The sequence below is a fragment of the Schistocerca serialis genome, chromosome 5, assembly GCF_023864345.2.
Source record: "Schistocerca serialis cubense isolate TAMUIC-IGC-003099 chromosome 5, iqSchSeri2.2, whole genome shotgun sequence".
NCBI lineage: Eukaryota > Metazoa > Arthropoda > Insecta > Orthoptera > Acrididae > Schistocerca > Schistocerca serialis.
In genome coordinates, this window is record NC_064642.1 from 61,523,791 (window position 1) to 61,545,621 (window position 21,831).

The following is a 21,831-nucleotide window of genomic DNA, read 5'->3' on the forward strand; positions in this document are numbered from 1 at the left end:
AGAGGCTAGCTGCTGCTGCCGGACTATCTTGCCACCCCCACCACGGCCGCCAACCAGAGGCAACATGGCATCCTTACACTTGGAGAGCCAACAGGCTAGGAGCGTCTGATCTCCAAGTAGGTGTGTAGATCCAGTGTAACAGTCCACGCAGTGGTATATAAGGCGATGCCTATTAACGTTTAAGAAACTCGAAGCGACGTAGATGACGCTGAGACAAGTAGTTTAAGATACACGGGATCTCAAATGTGGGGAAATACCCCAAAAGTGGATAACAAATGTTGACGATATGACGTCGCCAGATGACATGCCTCACCACACTTGGACTTGTCCATCCTACCCTCGCTGGTAGGGGTCAGTTGTACAAGTTGCTTCACATGAGTACTCTATACTCCTTCTTCTATTATCCGATGTGATACACTAGTGCTCATAGTATGGTTCAAATGGCTCTGAGCACTATGGGACTTAACTTCTGAGATCATCAGTCCCCTAGAACTTAGAACTACTTAAACCTAACTAACCTAAGGACATCACACACAACCATGCCCGAGGCAGGATTCGAACCTGCGACCGTAGCAGTCACGCGGTTCCAGACTGTAGCGCCCAGAACCACTCGGCCATCCCGGACGGCTGTTCATAGTAGTGGTAATACAAGACTACAATGAATCGGTTTACATTTAGGAAAGCAGGGTAGCCTCGCAGAATGATGTGTAGCAATGCCTGCTACCAGCGAGAGTAGAATCGACAAGGCGAACCGCTGCGCACGCTGGGAGTTAGTCATCTTGTGACGTCACATTTTCAATATTTGTCGTCCGCTTTTGGGGCACTTCTCAACATTGGTGGCTCTATGTGCCTTAAATTAAATTACTTGCCTCAGTGTCATCTACGTCGCTATGTGGTCATTAACTGTGAATAAGAATCACCCCATATAACCTGCACCCCGGCAGCCGGCGGAAGAGGCTTCGGCGAGCGCTCTTGTCTTGTCTTTAATCTGTGGCACAGTGAGTTGTCTTTGACACAGTCCTCCGAGAGTATACGTCTGCAGTTAGCAACTACTGTAGTGGAATACTCTGCACTATAAACACCCACGACTGGAACCGCTGTAGCCCATAGCGCAGCGATCTCGGTACGGAATGCATCTCTGGGATGGTGTCTACTACTGGAATGGCTTTCCATGAAGGGATCGGTTCTCAGCGTGCACAGATTAAATGTGTAACCAGAATTGGAGGTTAAGGTATTTGTGAGTTATATTGGATAAGTGTTCTTGTACATGGACTACTTTATTTTGTGTAGCGGTTACAGCACTCTTACACTGGCGCAGTCATTGGAAACCATCCCCATCTGTGATACCACCGATACCGTGATGATTACAACCATAATCTACTAATACTTCATAAATTAAACATAGGGCACAAAGTGAATCTGTCTGAAGACTTAGAAATTTCCATTCATATCACAAAACATGGACGGAACATACCAAATGACGAAGCTGAGACGGTGCAGTGAGATTTTTTGGCAGTTTCTGAAACATTTTAGACGACACAAAATAAGTTATACTGTCATGTACTCTTTAGTGACAGAAATTACGAAACCGCGAACTCAATGCCCGAACTATTAAACCGATTCACTAACAAATAAATAAGCTGAAATCTGTGTAAGGCTGTGTATATGTGAAGAAGTTTTAGAGATACGCTAGTTGTCTGTATTATATGACGCAATTCTGCTGAATTCTCCACTCCTTTTTGTAAATTAAAGATGCACACTATTTTTGTAAAAATACAGTTTTCATGCTGCATGTGTGAAAGTTTTACAGTGTGTAGATACATCCTTCCCGCTTGTTTTCAAACTTATTTCAACCTGTTCCCGTGAGTGGCGCCGTCACAGCACGTCTTCAAGATGGCTGCTACACTTGACTTTACACTGAACTCGCATTCGGAAGGACGACGGTTCAATCCCGCGTCCGGCCATCCTGATTTAGGTTTTCCGTGATTTCCCTAAATCGCTCCAGGCAAATGCCGGGATGGTTCCTTTGAAAGGGCACGGCCGACTTCCTTCCCCATCCTTCCCTACTCCTATGAGACCAATAACCTCGCTGTTTGGTCTCTTCCCCCAAACAACCAACCAACACTTGACATTCGTCAGAGGCAACGTGCTGTCATAGAATTCCTGTGCTGTGAAGACGAGACAGTGGGAAACATCCACAAGAGGTTGAAAAAGGTGTCGATCTCAGTACAGCAAGCAGCTTACGTGAGGAAAGCGGGCACGGCAATATTGAGGATTGTCCTCGCAGCGGCAGACCTCGTACTGCACACACTCCAGACAGTGTGCAGAGAGTTAACGAATTGGTGACTGCTGACAGACACATCACAGTGAACGAATTGTCACGCTACGTTGGGATAGGGGGAGGAAGTGTTTGCAGAATATTGAAAGTGTTGGCGTTAAAAAAGGATTGTGCCAGGTGGGTTCCCAGGATGCTGACAATGGCTCACAAAGAAACAAGAAAAACGGTATGCAGCGAACTTTTGGAACAGTACGAGAATGGTGGAGATGAATTTCTTGGAAGAATTGTGACAGGTGATGAAAAATGGCTCCATCATTTTTCACCAGAGACGAAGAGCCAATCAATGGAGTGGCATCATGCAAATTCACGCAAGAAAAAAATTCAAAAACCATACGTTCTGCTGGAAAAGTTATGGCTACAGTATTTTTAGATTTCGAAGGACTCTTGCTTGTGAATATCATGCCAAGTGGAACCACTATAATTTCTGATGCATATGTGACGATACCGAAGAAACTTCAAGCTTGACTGAGTCGTGTTCGACCACATCGGCAAAAGCAGGATGATTTGCTGTTGCACGACAATGCATGGACACATATCATTCAAAAAACCATGGAAGCGATCACAAAACTAGGATGGACAACACTGAAACACCCGCCTTACAGTCCTGACCTGGCTCCATGTGACTATCATCTCTTTGGGAAACTGAAAGACTCTCTTAGTGGAACAAGGTTTGAAGATGATGTCTCCCTCGTGCACGCTGCCAAACAGTGGCTCCAACAGATTGGTCCAGAATTTTACCGTGCAGGTATACAGGCGCCGGTTCCAAGATGGGAGAAATGAATATATTGTTCCTAAAGGATGTATCTACACACTGTAAAACTTTCAAACATATAGTATAAAAGATGGATTAAAAAAAAATAGTGTGCATTTCTTTTGGAGTGACCTTTGTATTTCTTATAGGCTGCTTGAGCACAACCTATATTTTTTCATAACACACGTTGGTTTCGGTGTAACATAAGACACTTTTGGCTGTCGCATGAAATTGCTTGATATTATTCTTCCCTTTCCACGCGGATTTTTTATTCTGTCAGTTTTTTCATGTGATTTAAGTTTTCGTATTTGGTTTCACTTTTAGAAACTATTCACAATTCGGTGTCCCCACCAGCGGACATCGAGACGGATGCAGAGGTGCTGGCGTGGTTATCGCAGCGGGGTAGTACAGGAAGCTGCCACGAAGGCCGAGTGTAGAGTGAGTGATGGGCAGAGCAACGGACACCTGCAGGCCTCGCAGGGCAGTAGTCAGCTCAGGTAGCGCTAATGCTGCCTCCTCCTCGAGCCGTGCTGTTTCCGCGTTTTCAGTTCTCAGTCGCCCGCGCCGGTCGCATATGTTTTCCTCCTTACTCGCCTCTGTGCTGTGTTCGGACACACTGCTTCCCCGTAGATTGACTCGCACGTCGAGATTCATTCGTTTCTCTGAGTTTAGCTGCCGGCTCGTTGACGAGCCACAGTTGGCTGGAATATTTACATTTTTACTGACAATGACCTTACTTGGCGTTGCCACGCCAGTGCAGATACTAAAATGGTGCCGTCGGACATCCTTCCGTGTCTCACGCTCTTTTTTTATGGTGTTAAATTGTGACCACCATGGAACCGGCATTTATGCAATGCTGTCAGAAACTGACAGGCTTCCTGCCCCTGGTCACCGACGACACCGTTCAGCTGTTTCGACGAAACTGAGGAAATGTGGGAGAATTATGTGCCCGTTTCTTGCTCCACTGCCAGAGAAGACGTATTGTCGATACAGTTGATAAGGCAGCCTTGTTGTTGTCTAATAGCACGGGTCTATACGAAATCGTTCAGAATTTTATAGACTTATCCGACCTTCAGAAATGAACTTTGTCGGTAGCTTAGTTAGCTACATATTCCATACATCATTTGAACCAATCTTTTATCGAAATGCTGTGGAAAGAGGCAGTTTACACGATATGTACGTGCGATTAATGTTAACGTCAACGAACACAGCTACTCCTAAAAACAACTTTTTGTTTTACTGGCTAGCAATTTCAGAATTTAGGGAGAAGCACTTCACAATTCTTTGGAAAACACCATTTACATTCTCTTCTGTTGCTTTCTCTCTACTGGGATTTATTAAAACACTATCATTGTAAGTAATTATTACCAATTCTGCTTGTTGAATGTTAAGTGGAAGGTCATTCACATGTATGAAGAATAGGAGTGGACCGAAAATTGAATTCAGTGAGACTCCCTTCATGATTTTTCTTTCCCCTACTCACTAAACTTTTCTATTCTTCCAACAATGTTTGAATTATTGAGCACAACTTTCTGCATTCTGTTTCTTAAGTATGATTCAAACCAGCCGTACATGTAATCATCAGTTTCATAACATTTCAAATTTTTTAAGAAAGTGACATAATTTACACAATCAAAGGCCTTGGAAAGTTCATAAAAATGCCAACTGACGATATATTAATATTTAAGGCTTCTATTATTTGATGATCTATAAATAGCATTCTCAGTTAAGCAACGGTTTCGGAATCCAAACTGTGATAAACTGCGCAGGTTAAGTGTGAGACTGTACTTGAGTATATTACCTTGCTTTTTCGAATACCTTGCGAAACGCATCAGTGAGGAAATTGGACGATAAGTCTTTAAGTGTGTCTTGCCAATTTTATGATAAGGTTTAAAATCGCATGTTTTAATCTGAGTTGAGAAATTCCCTGTGCCAGTGATGGATTACATATATCACTAAGGACATTACTCGTTAAGTTGGAACAATCTTCCAGTATTCTGTTTGAAATTCCATCACCACCCTATGAACTTTTGTTGTTTTAGAAGTCTATTAATTGCAGTGAGGATTTGGTGCTACTTCTAACTGCTTAAAATTTTGTGGAATGACATTTTCAGTGTATTCTCTTGCTTCTTCAAATGAACCATTTAATCCTATTTGAGCCGTGGCGAGCAGGCGCCATGTATCGTTGAGATCGAGTGTGGTTGAGCTAAGCTATCTTTGTGCGATTACAGTCTCTCTCGGCGTATTCTAGTGATGAATTCTTCTCGGATTATCGGCCGAGTGGTGGCATCATCTTGTCGCAACGTTTCGATGAGTTTCCTGCCCATCATCTTCTGGCGAAGTGACTTCGCGAGAAGATGATGGGTACGAAACTCGTCGAAACGCTGCGACAAGACGACGCCACCACTCGGCCGATAACCGGAGGAGAATTCATCAAGCTATCTTTGCTTTTCGCGTGTCTTATCTTCCGGGTTGGCGGGCGACGGGATTGGGTTGTTAGCCTTCGACGGGTAACCCTCGAGATCTTGTGATATTCGCTGGGAGATGAGTGTCAATGGCTGCCGAACGAGCGTGATCACCGTTATATGTTGTGGTGCGAAATTGGTCGGTCGTTTTGGCGACATGGGCACCTTGGAGATACAAGTTCTGTGACTTCGCTGGGAACAAAATTTGAAGCGAAGCGGTGAAGCTGTGGAACCCGCTCCTTCGTATTGTGTGCGTGATATGAAGTAAGTGGTCGTAATTGTGTTTTGTTGACCGACACACCCAGAGGCATTTAAATTTTATTATTATGGTGAGGCTTTCATAGTCGAACTTAAAGATGGTGTGGAAGAGTTCAGTTGGCCTAGTTAAATGGTGGCTGTTATTTCAAAGCTTTCTCAGAAGTTTTACTAGTGCTCTGTGTTTCTTGTAATCAAATGATTTTATGTTATCGTTTTCAAAGCCTGCACCCTGTTAATACAGTTGTCCATGTGTAAAATGCTTAAGGTTAAAGTTGCGAGTTTGTCATTAGTGTAACGTGTTCCTTTACACGCTTACCTATATATCGAGTCAAACGTTCTGCCGAGTGTTGCTATGTTTCAGAGTTATTGGCATGTCTTTGTGACGCACGAAAACCTTTGATTGTGGCAGCGCCTTGGCGGGGAGTGAAATATCGAGGTCCAGGCCTGGGAGTGTTTGAGAACCTGGCCACTACCGGGAGTTGTTTACATACCACCTTCCAAAGTTTAGTATTTATCTTCCTTCCGCCAAGGCGGGTTAAGCTGGTAGATATATAAATATGTATTGCATGTAACCTGTTCTTATACGAACATGTTTCCTTAAATATTAGCGACTGGCAGCTGACTAAACTTTAAATTGCATAACATCCGCTGCGTTCCTTGCGCAGCTCTTTCTAGTAGTCTTTTATTAACACATCTGAGCAGGTGAACATTCATTTTTAAAGATCAGTTTTTCTGCTGCAGCTTCTTTTATGTAAGTGGTTCTATCGTGTTATGTAATTGGATCTTAGGTTGGTGTCATTAAGTCACCCTTTATTGGTAACTGTTTTCATTTTGAGGGAAATCCTATATGGGAGTTTGAATTTCTGAAGTTTGTCAGTAATTCTGTTCTTTTAATAAGGGAAAATAAAGCGAGGGGCATTAGTGCCTGGCAACGTTAGGTTTGTAATTGACCTTTTAACAAGTGCTTCTTTCACGGATTGAAACAGTAAGTTTATAAGGGTATTTTAGTGAAGAATGTTAAGTGTGGATATCTTATTGTAATAACTGGTTTTAAGGAGTTTGATGAAGTGGCTATGTGAAGTAATTGAGAATTGCTATGCTTAAGGTTTCTATAAATATCTGGCATATTAAGTTTTTTATAACTTTCTCTTAAGGGACTGTTTATTTGAGTACTGAGTACATTGGGCTTCTAACTGTATTTGCAAAGCTTTATCTAGTGGCTCGTCCACAATATGTGATTGTCAGATTCCTTAAAAGGCGTAATGTAAATAAACTGTCTTCATTATAAATTGTGACTACCAAACATGATTCCATCCCGCTTCTTCTTTTATGGTATCTAAGATATGGTGGGTAAGTGTGGTACGAAAAGGGATCCACGTACCACTGTTTTTTCTGCTACATTTACAAAGCGATTCTTAAAAATGCTCACGACTTTTGAATAATTAGTCACAACTTTGTCATTTACTTTCATATTTATGGTATCTTATACACTGACTGACTGCTCTGTCCCCCGTTAGCAATATCCCATGCAATTTTAGTATCATTATCTGCATAATTTATTTCTGTCAGGACGTGCATACTTATGGACATTTTAATCACTTTCCTAAAACTACTAAAGTATTTTTAGTATGCAGGTAATGTTGAGTCTTGACTTACTGTGGCCATTAGACAAATTTCCCTCTTCCTCCTACAAGGTATTTTAATTCCCTAAGTCATCCACAGCTTTTCCTTTTTATTCTTTTTTTTAATGGATCTTGTAGATTTTTTTAGGAAAGCAGCTTTCACGTATTGACACAAACATACCATAGAATAAATTTAACTTGACATTAGCACCTCTTTCTACGTATACCTCATCCCATATCACCTTTTACCTTTCTCGTGAAGCACTGCATCTTGTTCTCATTAATGAGCCTCACTGCTTGGATAAACCTGCCTTAGTGTCGTAACGTGCCATATGGTTTATTTCCATTAATTTTACATCACGATCAGCTAGTCCATTAGCAATTAAGTACATATTCATTTTCTATATCGCTGCACACAAGTTGGAAAACTAACGACTCCAGTTAGATTGAAACACCCAAGCAATAATTCTGGCTCACTTTTCTTGTGTGTATGTTTGAATCTACATTGAAGTCTCTAGAAACTACTAACTGTTTCTTCTTGTCTGACTGGTAGCTCAATGATGCATCTAGATTTCTCATAAATATCTGAAAGTTCCCGAAGGGGATGTGTAGACGGTCACAGTCATCAGAGAAGTATTCTCAACAAAAACTGACAACACTTGCTTTTATGTTTTTATCTACACAAGAACTATTTGTTTCAATATTTTTGACGTTGTCTCAAACTTTTACGTGTGTTGCAGCTCCTTCCTTTTTCCATCTTAACTCTACAAGAAAATGATGCAAGTCTATACAAATAGTTCAAATGGCTCTGAGCACTATGGGACTTAACACCTGAGGTCATCAGTCCCCTAGAACTTAGAACTACTTAAACTTAACTAACCTAAGGACATCACACACATCCATGCCCGAGGCAGGATTCGAACCTGAGTACCTTATCCTTGCCGTAAAGATCTCTGCACAAGGCCCGTATTTTGTGTGTCACCTGGCAAAGCTTTGCTCTAGGTTCCGCGTGGTTCTCACCTGGTTTTCTACTCCTAGCTTTTCCTGTATCAATTAGCCTACACGTCCCTCGTTGCAGCTCCCTAGCTGCAAGACTTCTATCTTTCTACGTGACTTTTCTACGACCTATTCTGAAAGTCGTTCCTATTATGTGTTGCCTTCTCCCAACTCCCATTGTCTTGTTCCTCCTTCAGTCTGTCTAAAGCAAGAGACACCGTTTCTAATTGTGCCTGGAGGGCACAAATTTTTCTTTGCTGTTCCTTTTGTGTCGACTACATAATCTATAATTCCATGAAACGACCTCATCTGACACATTACTGGCTCCCCGCTGCATTCTCTCCATTGAAACACCAAAACACCAAACCACAATCGTGACACGTTTCTCTCATACTAATTAACGTACGACAACATCTCTGTTTACCACATATGACGCTATTCTTACAGTAACCTAAAAAACACCACAACAGGCCTAAACTATAATAAAAAAAATAGTTAGCAGAAATTTATCTTTCGGTGAGTTATGCAGTGTGCAGCTAATTTTCAAGGGTGAAATAGTCGTGAAAAAACCTGAGAATGTAAAAACCTCGTAGATGTTCGCTGAACGTAAGTTTTAGGTATAAGAAGATTCGAAGTGAATGAAAAGCATATTTTCTAAAAACAGTCTTAAACTAACCTCATCAGGAAATTACGTAAAGCGCTGTAAATGCAAAACTACACATAACAATTAGGCGGCGAGGAGGTGATGACACTAGCTTGTAATCACACTACCGATGTTTTCTGAACATAAGAGAAGACAGGAAACGAATGAAAACCCGAAAAAGTGCGTTATTTATAACAGTATTAAACAGATCCGGAAATTATGGAAAGCACTGCTCAACTGTTGGTGTTTATGGAAGAGCTTGGAGTGTAACCCTTACGCGTATAGGTCATCAAACCCACGTGGTGGTGGCGTGGTTGTAGTTTCACCAACACCACAAGCATTCCATCCACACGAATGCTGCATTGACCACTGACCTGCAAGGTCTCTCGCGCCAGTTGAGGAGCGCCAGAACAAAAAACGATAAATCCACATTTGCTGTTAACACAGAAAGTAACAAGTAGTGATCTCTGAGTGGGTGCACAAGTTATGAACACTATTCAGAGTTTCCAGTCGATTACCAGATTTCTCTTTCTATTATCCAGATATTAAATGCAACAAAAGGGAGATATCTGGTTGTCATCCGACCGCTTGGAGTTATTGGATCGTACTCCGACCGCATTGGATATATCGGGTTTTGTGTAGGTAGCGTAGTTCGATACTATAGTACTGCGACTACAGGAGTGTTTCGACACTGGTCATTTGCTGCCAGTCAAGTGGGGCAAACAGCCAGACAGTAATAGGCTACGTCATACCTACACATAACACGTTGGGGTTGTGGTATTGTGGGGTGTAAAATGGATGAAGGAGACATAGTGAAAGATGTTAACATAGGCGTGCGGCGACCCAGAAGACGAGAAACGAAAACAGCTGTGGAACGAGCAATCCGGTATCTATGGTAAACGTATTGTCGTACTACATTATTGGGGCATGTGGCCTTCATGGGTTATAAACGTTGCTTACTTTTTGTAGGTATCGTGATGCTGATCCTCTAGGATTAGACCTTGCATTGACTTGCAAGCATAATTCAGAAACTTCCTGGCAGATTAAAACTGTGTGCCGGACCGAGACTCGAACTCGGGAACTTTGCCTTTCGCGGGCAAGTGCTCTACCAACTGAGCTACCCAAGCACGACTCACGCCCCGTCCTCACAGCTTTACTTCTGCCAGTACCTCGTCTCCTACCTTCCGAACTTTACAAAAGCTCTCCTGCGAACCTTGCAGAACTAGCACTCCTGAAAGAAAGGATATTGTGGAGACATGGCTTAGCCACAGCCTGGGGGATGTTTCTAGAAGTCAGAAAAGTTACAATGTTCCAGAATATCGATGAAATATCTTCTTCGAAACTTGCAAAGGTTTTATAAGAACCATTAAAAAGTAGCGCAGGACGTGTTCCTTACTGGTTTAATTGCAGCACATGCACCACGACCGCGAAGAGAAAGTAGAGTATCACCAGGAAAGGAAAGGAGGGGACTTGCATTTAGTACCACATATTACCGAACGGATGTAAGACAAAATAGCTCTGTATGTAAGGAATTGTTTACGAGGGTGTTTTCTGTCAAAAAGGATATGGTGCATGCAATAGCTAAGACAGTGTTTGAAGGACGAATTCCTAAAGAAGGACTAAGGAGTCCGTAAAAACAGCTGAGAAGAAAGCAAAATTGAGAGAATTTTTAGGTAAACTTCCTGCAGCCGAGAGCCATTATAACAGAAGTAAATCTAAACGTATTTATTTGTCCTGTGAGCTAAGTCAAAGGAAACTACAAAAACTATACAACGATTCGGTTCCTCCACATTTGCAAATCAAGAAATCTATGTTTCACGAGGTATTTACGCGCTCGTTTAATATTGGATTTCGGTCACCTTCCTTCGATGTTTGCCATACGTGCATTGTACTAGCACAAAAAATAAAGGTGCAACCTATCGTCATAGGAAGAGAGCCTTAATGACGGAGAAACGAGTACATACCTTACGTGCAAAGGCATTTTATAACTTGTGTAAAACCAACGATCCTGATTCAGTGTCATTCTGTTTTGACTTACAAGTTCAACTCCTGCCACGAACACCTATCTAAAAATAATTTTATGCACGACAAATCAATTTCTATACTCTTTGTTTCGTCGGAATGGATTCGAGGAACCCAGCGTTTTGGCAATGGACCGAGGACGTAGGCGGCAGAGGGGCTGCGGGGGTTGGTCCAGCACTGCTGCATTACTTGGATTCGTTGGCATTGGACGGAACAAGAATGTTGAGATTATTCTGTGATGGGTGTGGGGGTAAAACAAAATTTCCCACATCATACACACCATCATGTTTTGGCTTGTCAACAAATCACTTGCACAATTAAAGGAGACCCTGTGTTCGGTCGAGTTGAGAAGCACCCTAGGACATCGCCAGTTATTACACAATCGACGAATATCAAACATTATATAAGGAGAATGGTACTTTAGGAACCTTAGGAGAGGACTATGTATTACAAAATATTAAATCCCTTGGAGAAACCTACAAAAAGGTCCCTGGATTAAGGGACATAAAACGATGTAACCTCAAGAAATACATCGTCATTCAGGAAAAAGGGCAGAACAGACAGGCAAAAACATTATTCCAGTTAAATTGGTACAGGAATTACAAGCATGAAACTGTTGCGGAAAGGAAGGGTTTTGTTTTTTGAAGGGCCGCAGAAACCATCCACAGACATTGGAGACTGTACATGGATGGATAGTCTGACAGCGGTCAAGAAACATGATGAGCGAGGTTTGCTGATCAAGCAATTTGGAAGGGGCTGGGAAATGGATGTCCATTTGCTGTGGTACAAGAACCCGCTTAATGACAGTGAAATCCACGAATAGGATGCACATGAAGAAACAGTACCAGCAGAGTGATTGTTTGGAAGACGAACTGACATTGATAGTATACTAAGTATATTGCATTATGTAATTATAAGACGTGTTTGTTGCCAATAAAACCTGCTTTGTGGTCTCAATAGTGCATTCCTTTCTGGACTACTCCAGGGCGGTCGGATCAAATTCCGATCATTCCGAGCGGTTGGATTAAAACCAGACATCTCCATATGTTATCACTCAATGCCCAGCGTGTTGCATAAACATCTATTGAAGGGACTATAATGTTCTACATCGTACTTTGTGCTCCTATGTTTTGGTGTTATACTACATTAGGCACTTGTGCAACCGCAGAGTTAAGTATTGTTTTCCGATTGTCAAATAAGTGCTTCCCGGGAGTTATCGGATTTTGATTCAGTTGCGGTTTTCAGTTGACGATGTAAACACTTGATGTCGCGTTGTGCTGAAAATTATTTTGTGGCAGCATGTCTTACCCTCGTATCTCCCCCCTGCAGCTCAAACACGCGAATACTGCAAAAGTGGATTTATCGGGTTTCTTTCCGGCGCTCCTCAGTTTTGGAGTCCCCAAAGCGCTATTCGTGTACTGATTCGCTAATTAGGACGTGATCGCCAGTTAACTCTTTACCTGGAAATTCAAACTAGGGCTCTGGCTTTGTCTGAGCCTTCTTTGGCCGAAGTCACTAAGACTGCTCAATCGCACTAACCTATGGCAGCAGCAAGGGCGTACTTCCTTACAACTGGCAGGTTGCACTCTTGGGCGGGCGTGACACGCAGCTCCAAGTGGTCGTTGAGGATGTGCCAGGTAGCCTCTCGCCTTCCGTTGAGCTGCCATGTGTTAATTAACGAGAACAGTGCAGTAATGTCACAGGGCTGCACGTCTTTGCTCTCCTCAGGCTCGGATACACGTCATTCAAACCGCCGTAATACTACCGCGTGACGTTTTCCGGATTCCTTGTCCGCTTATTGGGCAACCTGGTGGTTCTGCCAAATTGTCATTTGGTGCATGTTCGACGGAACTGGCCACACATATGGGCAACTTTTTGTGACAGTCGGCTAGCTGCATGGCGGTCATTAGAGGCTCCAATGTCCTCCCTGGGCTCGGAGGCTGTCTCCATCGCCCCACAGGCATCATCCTAGTATGTCAGTGGTAGTGGATGGGCGAACGATTGAATCTCTGGTGGATACAGAAGTGTGCATCAGCCTCATTCATTTAGATATGTACCAGCTTTTGGACTGCTTTGCGCTGCAACACCATTCCATCAAGTTGTGCCATATAGTACAGTGTATTCCTCTGAGGGGGAAATTCTCCCTCTCAGTTGGTCGCTTTCCTGGATTTGACTCCTTACTATAGTTGCAAGACCAGTTGTTTGAGAATACTGTGGGCCGGGCAGACAGTTTTGAGGGACAAGTCTCCCTTAAAGTGTCTGAAGTCCCTAAATTTTGTCGCACCGTTCCATTAAAGGTCATGGTCGAGTTGCAGCATTAGCAGGACATCAGTGTCCTTTCTCCTATTTTGTCGAGTCAGTGGGCCAGCCCTTTGGTGGTCATTCAGAAGCCAGATGGGGCCATGCGCCTTTGTGGCGATTTTAACAAGCCCATAAACGCACGATGTGTCACAGACGCATATGCCACTGTGCAGCCCGAGGTGTTGTTCGTGACATTTTGTGGGGGCAGTATCCTTCGTTGATCGACTCGCGTAATGCATACCTTCTTTTTGCTGAAAAATCTCGTAAGTAGCTTTGTTATTTTTTGTAGCAAGTGACTCACTGCCATAACTAATGACACATAACAACTTACACTACTGGACATTAAAATTGCTACACCACGAAGATGAAATGCTACAGACGCGAAATTTAACTGACAGGCAGAAGATGCTGCGATACGCAAATGATTAGCTTTTGAGAGCATTCACACAAGGTTGGCGCCTGTGGCGACATCTACAACGTGCTGACATGAGGAAAGTTTCCAACCGATTTCTCATACACAAACAGCTGTTGACCGACGTTGCCTGGTGAAACGTTGTTGTGATGCCTCGTGTAAGGAGGAGGAATGCGTACCATCACGTTTCCGACTTTGATAAAGGTCGGATTATAGCCTATCACGATTGCGGTTTATCGTATCGCGACATTGCTGCTCGCGTTGGTCGAGATCCAATGACTGTTAGCAGAACATGGAATCGGTGGGTTCAGGAGGGTAATACGGAACGCCGTGCTGGATCCCAACGGCCTCGTATCACTAGCAGTCGAGATGACAGGCATCTTATCCGCATGGCTGTAACGGAATGTGCAGCCACGTCTCGATCCCAGAGTCAACAGATGGGGATGTTTGCAAGACAACAACCATCTACACGAACAATTCGACGACGTTTGCAGCAGCACGGACTATCAGCTCGAAGACCGGGGCTGCGGTTACCCTCACGCTGCATCAGAGACAGGAGCGCCTGCTATGGTGCACTCAACAACGAACCTGGGTGCACGAATGGCAGATCGTCATTTTTTTCGGATGAATGCGGTTTCTGTTTACAGCATCACGATGGTCTCATCCGTCTTTGGCGACATCGCGGTGAACGCACATTGGAAGCGTGTATTCGTCATCGCCATACTGACGTGACGGTATGGGGTGCCACTGGTTACACGTCTCGGTCACCTCTTGTTCACACTGACGGCACTTTGAACACTGGACGTTACATTTCAGACGTGTTACGACCCGTGGCTGTACCCTTCATTCGATCCCTGCGAAACCCTACATTTGATCAGGATAATGCACGACAGCATTTTGCAGGTCCTGTACGGGCCTTTCTGGATACAGAAAATATTCGACTGCCGCCCTGGCCAGCACATTCTCCAGATCTCCCACCAACTGAAAACCTCTGGTCAATGGTGGCCGAGCAGCTGGCTCGTCACAATACGCCAGTCACTACTCTTGATCAACTGTGGTATCGTGTTGAAGCTGCATGGGCAGCTGTACCTGTACACGCCATCCAAGCTCTGTTTGACTCAAATGCCCAGGCGTATCAAGGCCGTTATTACGGCCAGAGGTGGTTGCTTTGGGTACTGATTTCTCAGGATCTATGCATCCAAATTGCGTGAAAATGTAATCACATGTTTGTTCTAGTATGATATATTTGTCCAATGAATACCCGTTTAACATCTGCATATCTTCTTGGTGTAGCAATTTTAATGGCCAGTAGTGTATTTATCGCAAAATAAAGATTAAAAGAGATAAATAAGTACAGCCAGAAAAATAGATTCTAGAACAATACGCTGATCCACCAGAAGTTGAAGATTTAAGCCCTCAAAATGACTCGTGGGAAAAAATGTGAGTGACTGACACAAATATTTGTTTTAGTTTCTTGTATATCATCATCAGTCCTAGTTTGCAAATCACAGTCCAGTCTGGACGGTGTAAAACCATTAGAAGTAACTTATATGAAATGTTTGTTTTGTAGTGGCGATGGGAATAGTCCGACATAAAGTGGGAATAACCACTGCGCGTTTTACTGTGTATTTTGACTCTTGTTACAGTACCGTACACAGCCGCAGCTAATTGCAGAAAGGCGTGCGCGGCGAGTGACGGGTGTTTGTGTGTCCGCAGCTGTGGCGCAGCATCAAGGGGCAGGACTTCCTGCTGTACGACCCGTACTGCCGCCAGGTGCAGTACGTGTACGAGCCGCTGCACGACGAGCACCTGGCCGAGTTCTTCCGCAGGCCCGTCAACCGCAAGCGCGTCCGCGACGCCGGGCTGCTGACCGCCGACGGCGACGGCGCCGTCTGCACGCTGCGCCAGTACAACATGTACCGGCAGTACCTGCACCGCCTGCACATGGACGCCGTCGACAAGGAGCGCGAGCTCTGGGTGCGTCCACAGTCTGTCCGCCTCTGCAGCCTTCGTCCATTTCTGCCTGCGAGCCTCGGTCTCCCTCTTCATCTCTCACACTCCCCTCCATTACCAAACTGATACAACTGTGATGTCATCAGTACCTTCTATTTGTCACGTACTGCTGTAAATTTATTTTCTCCCCAATTCTATTGGGCATTTCGTCATTATTCACGGGATCTACCAGTCTGATCTTCAGGACTCTTCCGTGGCGCGTCATTTCAAAAGCCTCTATTCTCTTCTTGTGTAAATTGTCTACCCTCCATGTTCCACTTAGGTACAAGGCTACACATGAGACAAATACGACATTTGTCCAAAAAATTCCGGAAACTTCGTAATTTCGTGGAGCGAAATACGAGGGTAACTCCAAAAGAAAGTTGTAGAATTTTGGTTCAAATGGTTCAAATGGCTCTGACCACTATGGGACTTAACTGCTGAGGTCATCAGTCCCCTAGAACTTAGAACTACTTAAACCTAACTAACCTAAGGACATCACACACATCCATGCGCGAGGCACGATTCGAACCTGCGACCGTAACAGTAGCACGGTTCCGGACTGAAGCGCCTAGAACTGCTCGGCTACCACGGCCGGCGTAGAATTTTGGAGCACGTATTATGTTCGAGTATAATGACTTTTCTGGAGACTAGAAATCTACTCTGTAGGAATCAGCATGGGTTTCGAAAAAGACGATCGTGTGAAACCCAGCTCGCGCTATTCGTCCACGAGACTCAGACGGCCATAGACACGGGTTCCCAGGTAGACGCCGTGTTTCTTGACTTCCGCAAGGCGTTCGATACAGTTCCCCACAGTCGTTTAATGAGCAAAGTAAGAGCATATGGACCATCAGACCAATTGTGTGATTGGATTGAAGAGTTCCTAGATAACAGAACGCAGCATGTCATTCTCAATGGAGAGAAGTCTTCCGAAGTAAGAGTGATTTCAGGTGTGCCGCAGGGGAGTGTCGTGGGACCGTTGCTGTTCACAATATATATACATGACCTTGTGGATAAGATCGGAAGTTCACTGAGGCTTTTTGCGGATGATGCTGTAGTATATTGAGAGGTTGTAACAATGGAAAATTGTACTGAAATGCAGGAGGATCTGCAACGAATTGACGCATGGTGCAGGGAATGGCAATTGAATCTCAATGTAGACAAGTGTAATGTGCTGCGAATACATAGAAAGAAAGATCCCTTATCATCTAGCTACAATATAGCAGGTCAGCAACTGGAAGCAGTTAATTCTGTGAATTATCTGGGAGTAGGCATTAGGAGTGATTTAAAATGGAATGACCATATAAAATTAATCGTCGGTAAAGCAGATACCAGACTGAGATTCATTGGAAGAATCCTAAAGAAATGCAATCCGAAAACAAAGAAAGTAGGTTACAGTACACTTGTTCGCCCACTCCTTGAATACTGCTAACCGGTTGTGGGATCCGTACCAGATAAGGTGGATAAAAGAGATAGAGAAGATCCAAAGGAGAACAGCACGCTTCGTTACAGGATAATTTAGTAATTGCCAAAGCATTACGGAGATGATAGATAAACTCCAGTGGAAGACTCTGCAGGAGAGACGCTCAGTAGCTTGGTACGGGCTTTTGTTAAAGTTTCGAGAACATACCTTCACCGAGGAGAGAAGCAGTACATTGCTCCCTCGTGCGTATATCTCGCGAATACACCATGAGTATAAAACCAGAGAGATTAGAGCCCACATAGAGGCATACCCACAATCCTTCTTTCTACGAACAATACTAGACTGGAATAGAAGGGAGAACCGATAGAGGTACTCAAGGTACCCTCCGCCACACACCGTCAGGTGGCTTGCGGAGTATGGATGTAGGTGTAGATGTAGAAATGCACACTATTTTTGTAAAAATATAGTTTTCATTCTGCATGTGTGAAAGTTTTACAGTGTGTAGATACCTCCTTCCCGCTTGTTTTCAAACTTAGTTCAACCTGTTCCCGTGAATGGCGCCGTCACAGCATGTCTTCAAGATGGCTGCTACACTTCACGTTCGTCAGAAGCAACGTGCTGTCATAGAATTCCTGTGCTGTGAAAACGAGACAGTGGGAAACATCAACAAGAGGTTGAAAAAGGTGTATGGAGATGCTGCTGTCGATCGCAGTACAGTTAGTCGGTGGGCAAGCAGGTTACGTGATGAAATCGGGCACAGCGATATTAAGGATTGTCCTCGCAGCGGCAGGCCTCGTACTGCACGCACTCCAGACAATGTGCAGAGAGATAATGAATTGGTGACTGCTGACAGACGCATCACAGTGAACGAATTGTCACGCTACGTTGGGATAGGGGAAGGAAGTGTTTGCAGAATACTAAAAGTGTTGGCGTTAAAACAGGTACGGAAAAAACCATCGAAGCGATCACAATACTCGGATGGACAACAATGAAACACCCGCCTTACAGTCCTGACCTGGCTCCATGTGACTATCATATGTTTGGGAAACTGAAAGACTCTCTTCGTGGAACAAGGTTCGAAGATGATGTCTCCCTTGTGCACGCTGCCAAACAGTGGCTCCAACAAGTTGGTCCAGAATTTTACCGTGCTGGTATACATGCGCTGGTTCCAAGAAGGCGTAGGGCAGTTGAGAGGGACGCAAATTACGTGGAGAAATGAAAATATTGTTCCTAAAGGATGTATCTACACACTGTAAAACTTTCAAACATGTAGAATAAATGACGGATTTAGAAAAAATCGTGTGCATTTCTTTTTGAGTGACCCTCGTACGGTTGGTTTCACTGCTCACCCCTGTGGTTAATGTGGAATTGCCGGAAGTTACATTACTGCATGTCTGTTAGTTACTGTTCAGTGTTGCATTGAGAAGAACGTTGTGTCGCTCAGTTTGCGAATTCCGAGATGGCAAGAGTTTGAGAAGCAACGAGCGTGCATTAAATTTTGCGTGAAACTCACGAGTACCCTTATAGAGAGACACAAAATGATACAGAAAGCCTATGGTGATGAGTGTTTAAGTCGTACTCGGTGTTACGAATTGTTCACACTTTTCATAACTGGCTGGAAGGAAGTGAAAGATGATTCGCGTTCAGGACGATCTTCGACATCTACCTACGACGCTCATGTCAGGAACGTCAACGAAATTGTGCGCACCAATCTGACTGACTGTCTGGTAACATTTCATTTGGAGCATGTCGTGAAATCCTGTTACAGCATCTTGGAATGCACCGTTTTGCCAACAATTTCGTCCCACGGCTCACGAGTCAAGACCAGGAAGACCTTCGCCTCACAATCTGTGAAGAGCTTTTGGATTGTGCAAATGAGAACGAGATGTTCCTTAAGAGAATCGTGACTGGTTATGAGACGTGGGTCTACGTTTATGATTTTGACACCAAGGTTCAATCTTCACAATGGGTCGGGAATGATTCTCCAAGACAGAAGAAGCTCGTCAGGTCAGGTCAAATGTCAAAGCCATGCTGACAGTTTTCTTTGACTTTGAAGGTATTAGTTCACCACGAATTTGTGCCACAGGGACACAAACTGTTAATCGATGGTTCTACCGGGACGTGTTGTGATGCTTGAAAGAAATGTGGTGAGACAATTCATGGCTCTTCCATCACGATAACGCACCGTCACATTCATCACTGTTGGTGTGTGTCTATTGCACAAAAAACGAAATCATTTTGCTGAGTCATCCTCCGTACTCTTCCTGCGGACTTCTTTTAATTCCTAAGTTGAAAACCCATTTGAAAGGACAAAGATTAGCAACGATAGACGAGATAAAAGAAAATTCACAGATGGCTCTTCGCGCGGTCCAGCAAGACGCGTACCAAGACTGCTTCCGGAAGTGAAAACAGCATTGGAAGCATTGTATCACTTGCAGAGGAGAGTATTTCGAAGGACACCATGCACAATAAGCATAAGGTGTTGTTGTTGTTGTGGTTTTCAGTCCTGTGATTGGTTTGATGCAGCTCTCCATGCTACTCTATCCTGTGCAAGCTTCTTCATCTCCCAGTACCTACTGCAGCCTAAGTCCTTCTGAATCTGCTTAGTATATTCATCTCTTGGTCGCCCTCTAAGATTTTTACCCTCCACGCTGCCCTCCAATACTAAATTGGTGATCCTTCAATGTCTCAGAACATGTCCTACCAACCGATCCCTTCTTCTAGTCAAGTTGTGCCACAAGCTCCTCTTCTCCCCAATTCTTCAGTACCTCCACATTAGTTATGTGATCTACCCATCTAATTTTCAGCATTCTTCTGTAGCACCACAATTCTAAAGCTTCTATTCTCTTCTTGTCTAAACTATTTATCGTCCGCCGGCCATGGTGGCCGAGCGGTTCTAGGCGCTTCAGTTTGAACTGCGCGACTGCTACGGTCGCAGGTTCGAATCCTGCCTCGGGCATAGATGTGTGTGATGTCCTTAGGTTAGTTAGGTTTAAGTAGTTCTAAGTTCTATGGGACTTATGACCTCAGCTGTTGAGTCCCATAGTGCTCAGAGCCATTTGAACCATTTATCGTCCACGTTTCACTTCCATACATGGCTACACTCCATACAAATACTTTCAGAAACGACTTCCTGACATTCAAATCTATACTCGATGTTAACAAATTTTTCTTCTTCAGAAACGCTTTCCTTGCCATTGCCAGTCTACATTTTATATCCTCTCTACTTCGACCATCATCAGTTATTTTGCTACCCAAATAGCAAAACTCTTTTACTACTTTAAGCGCCTCATTTCCTAATCTAATTCCCTCAGCATCACCCGACTTAATTCGACTACATTCCATTATCCTCGTTTTGCTTTTGTTGATGTTCATCTTATACCCTCCTTTCAAGACACTGTCCATTCCGTTCAACTGCTCTTCCAAGTCCTTTGCTGTCTCTGACAGAATTAGAATGTCATCGGCGAACCTCAAAGTTTTTATTTCTTCTCCATGAATTTTAATACCTACTCCGAACTTTTCTTTTGTTTCCTTTATTGCTTGCTCAATATACAGATTGAATAACATCGGGGATAGGCTGCAACCCGGTCTCACACCCTTCCCAACCACTGCTTCCCTTTCATACCCCTCGACTCTCATAACTGTCATCTGCTTTCTGTACAAATTGTAAATAGCCTTTCGCTCCCTGTATTGTACCCCTGCCACCTTTAGAATTTGAAAGAGAGTATTCCAATCAACATTGTCAAAAGCATTCTCTAAGTCAACAAATGCTAGAAACGTAGGTTTGCCTTTCCTTAATCTTTCTTCTAAGATAAGTCGTAGGGTCAGTATTGTCTCACGTGTTCCAATATTTCTACGGAATTCAAACTGATCTTCCCCGACGTCGGCTTCTATCAGTTTTTCCATTCATCTGTAAAGAATTCGCGTTAGTATTTTGCAGCTGTGACTTATTAAACTGATAGTTCGGTAATTTTCACATCTGTCAACACCTGCTTTCTTTGGGATTGGAATTATTATATTCTTCTTGAAGTCTGAGGGTATTTCGCCTGTCTCATACATCTTGCTCACCAGATGAGTTTTGTCAGGACTGGCTCTCCCAAGGCTGTCAGTAGTTCTAATGGAATGTTGTCTACTCTGGGGGCTTTGTTTCGACTCAGGTCTTTCAGTGCTCTGTCAAACTCTTCACGCTGTATCGTATCTCCCATTTCATCTTCATCTACATCCTCTTCCATTTCCATAATATTGTCCTCAAGTACATCGCCCTTGTATAGACCGTCTATATACTCCTTCGACCTTTCTGCTTTCCCTTCTTTGCTTAGAACCGGGTTTCCGTCAAAGCTCTTGATGTTCATGCAAGTGGTTCTCCTTTATCCAAAGGTCTCTTTAATTTTTCTGTAGGCAGTATCTATCTTACCTCTAGTGAGATAAGCTCTACATCCTTACATTTGTCCCCTAGCCATCCCTGCTTAGCCATTTTGCTCTTCCTGTCGATATCATTTTTTTGACGTTTGTATTCCTTTTTGCCTGCTTCATTTACTGCATTTTTATATTTTCTCCTTTCATCGATTAAATTCAATATTTCTTCTGTTACCCAAGGGTTTCTACTAG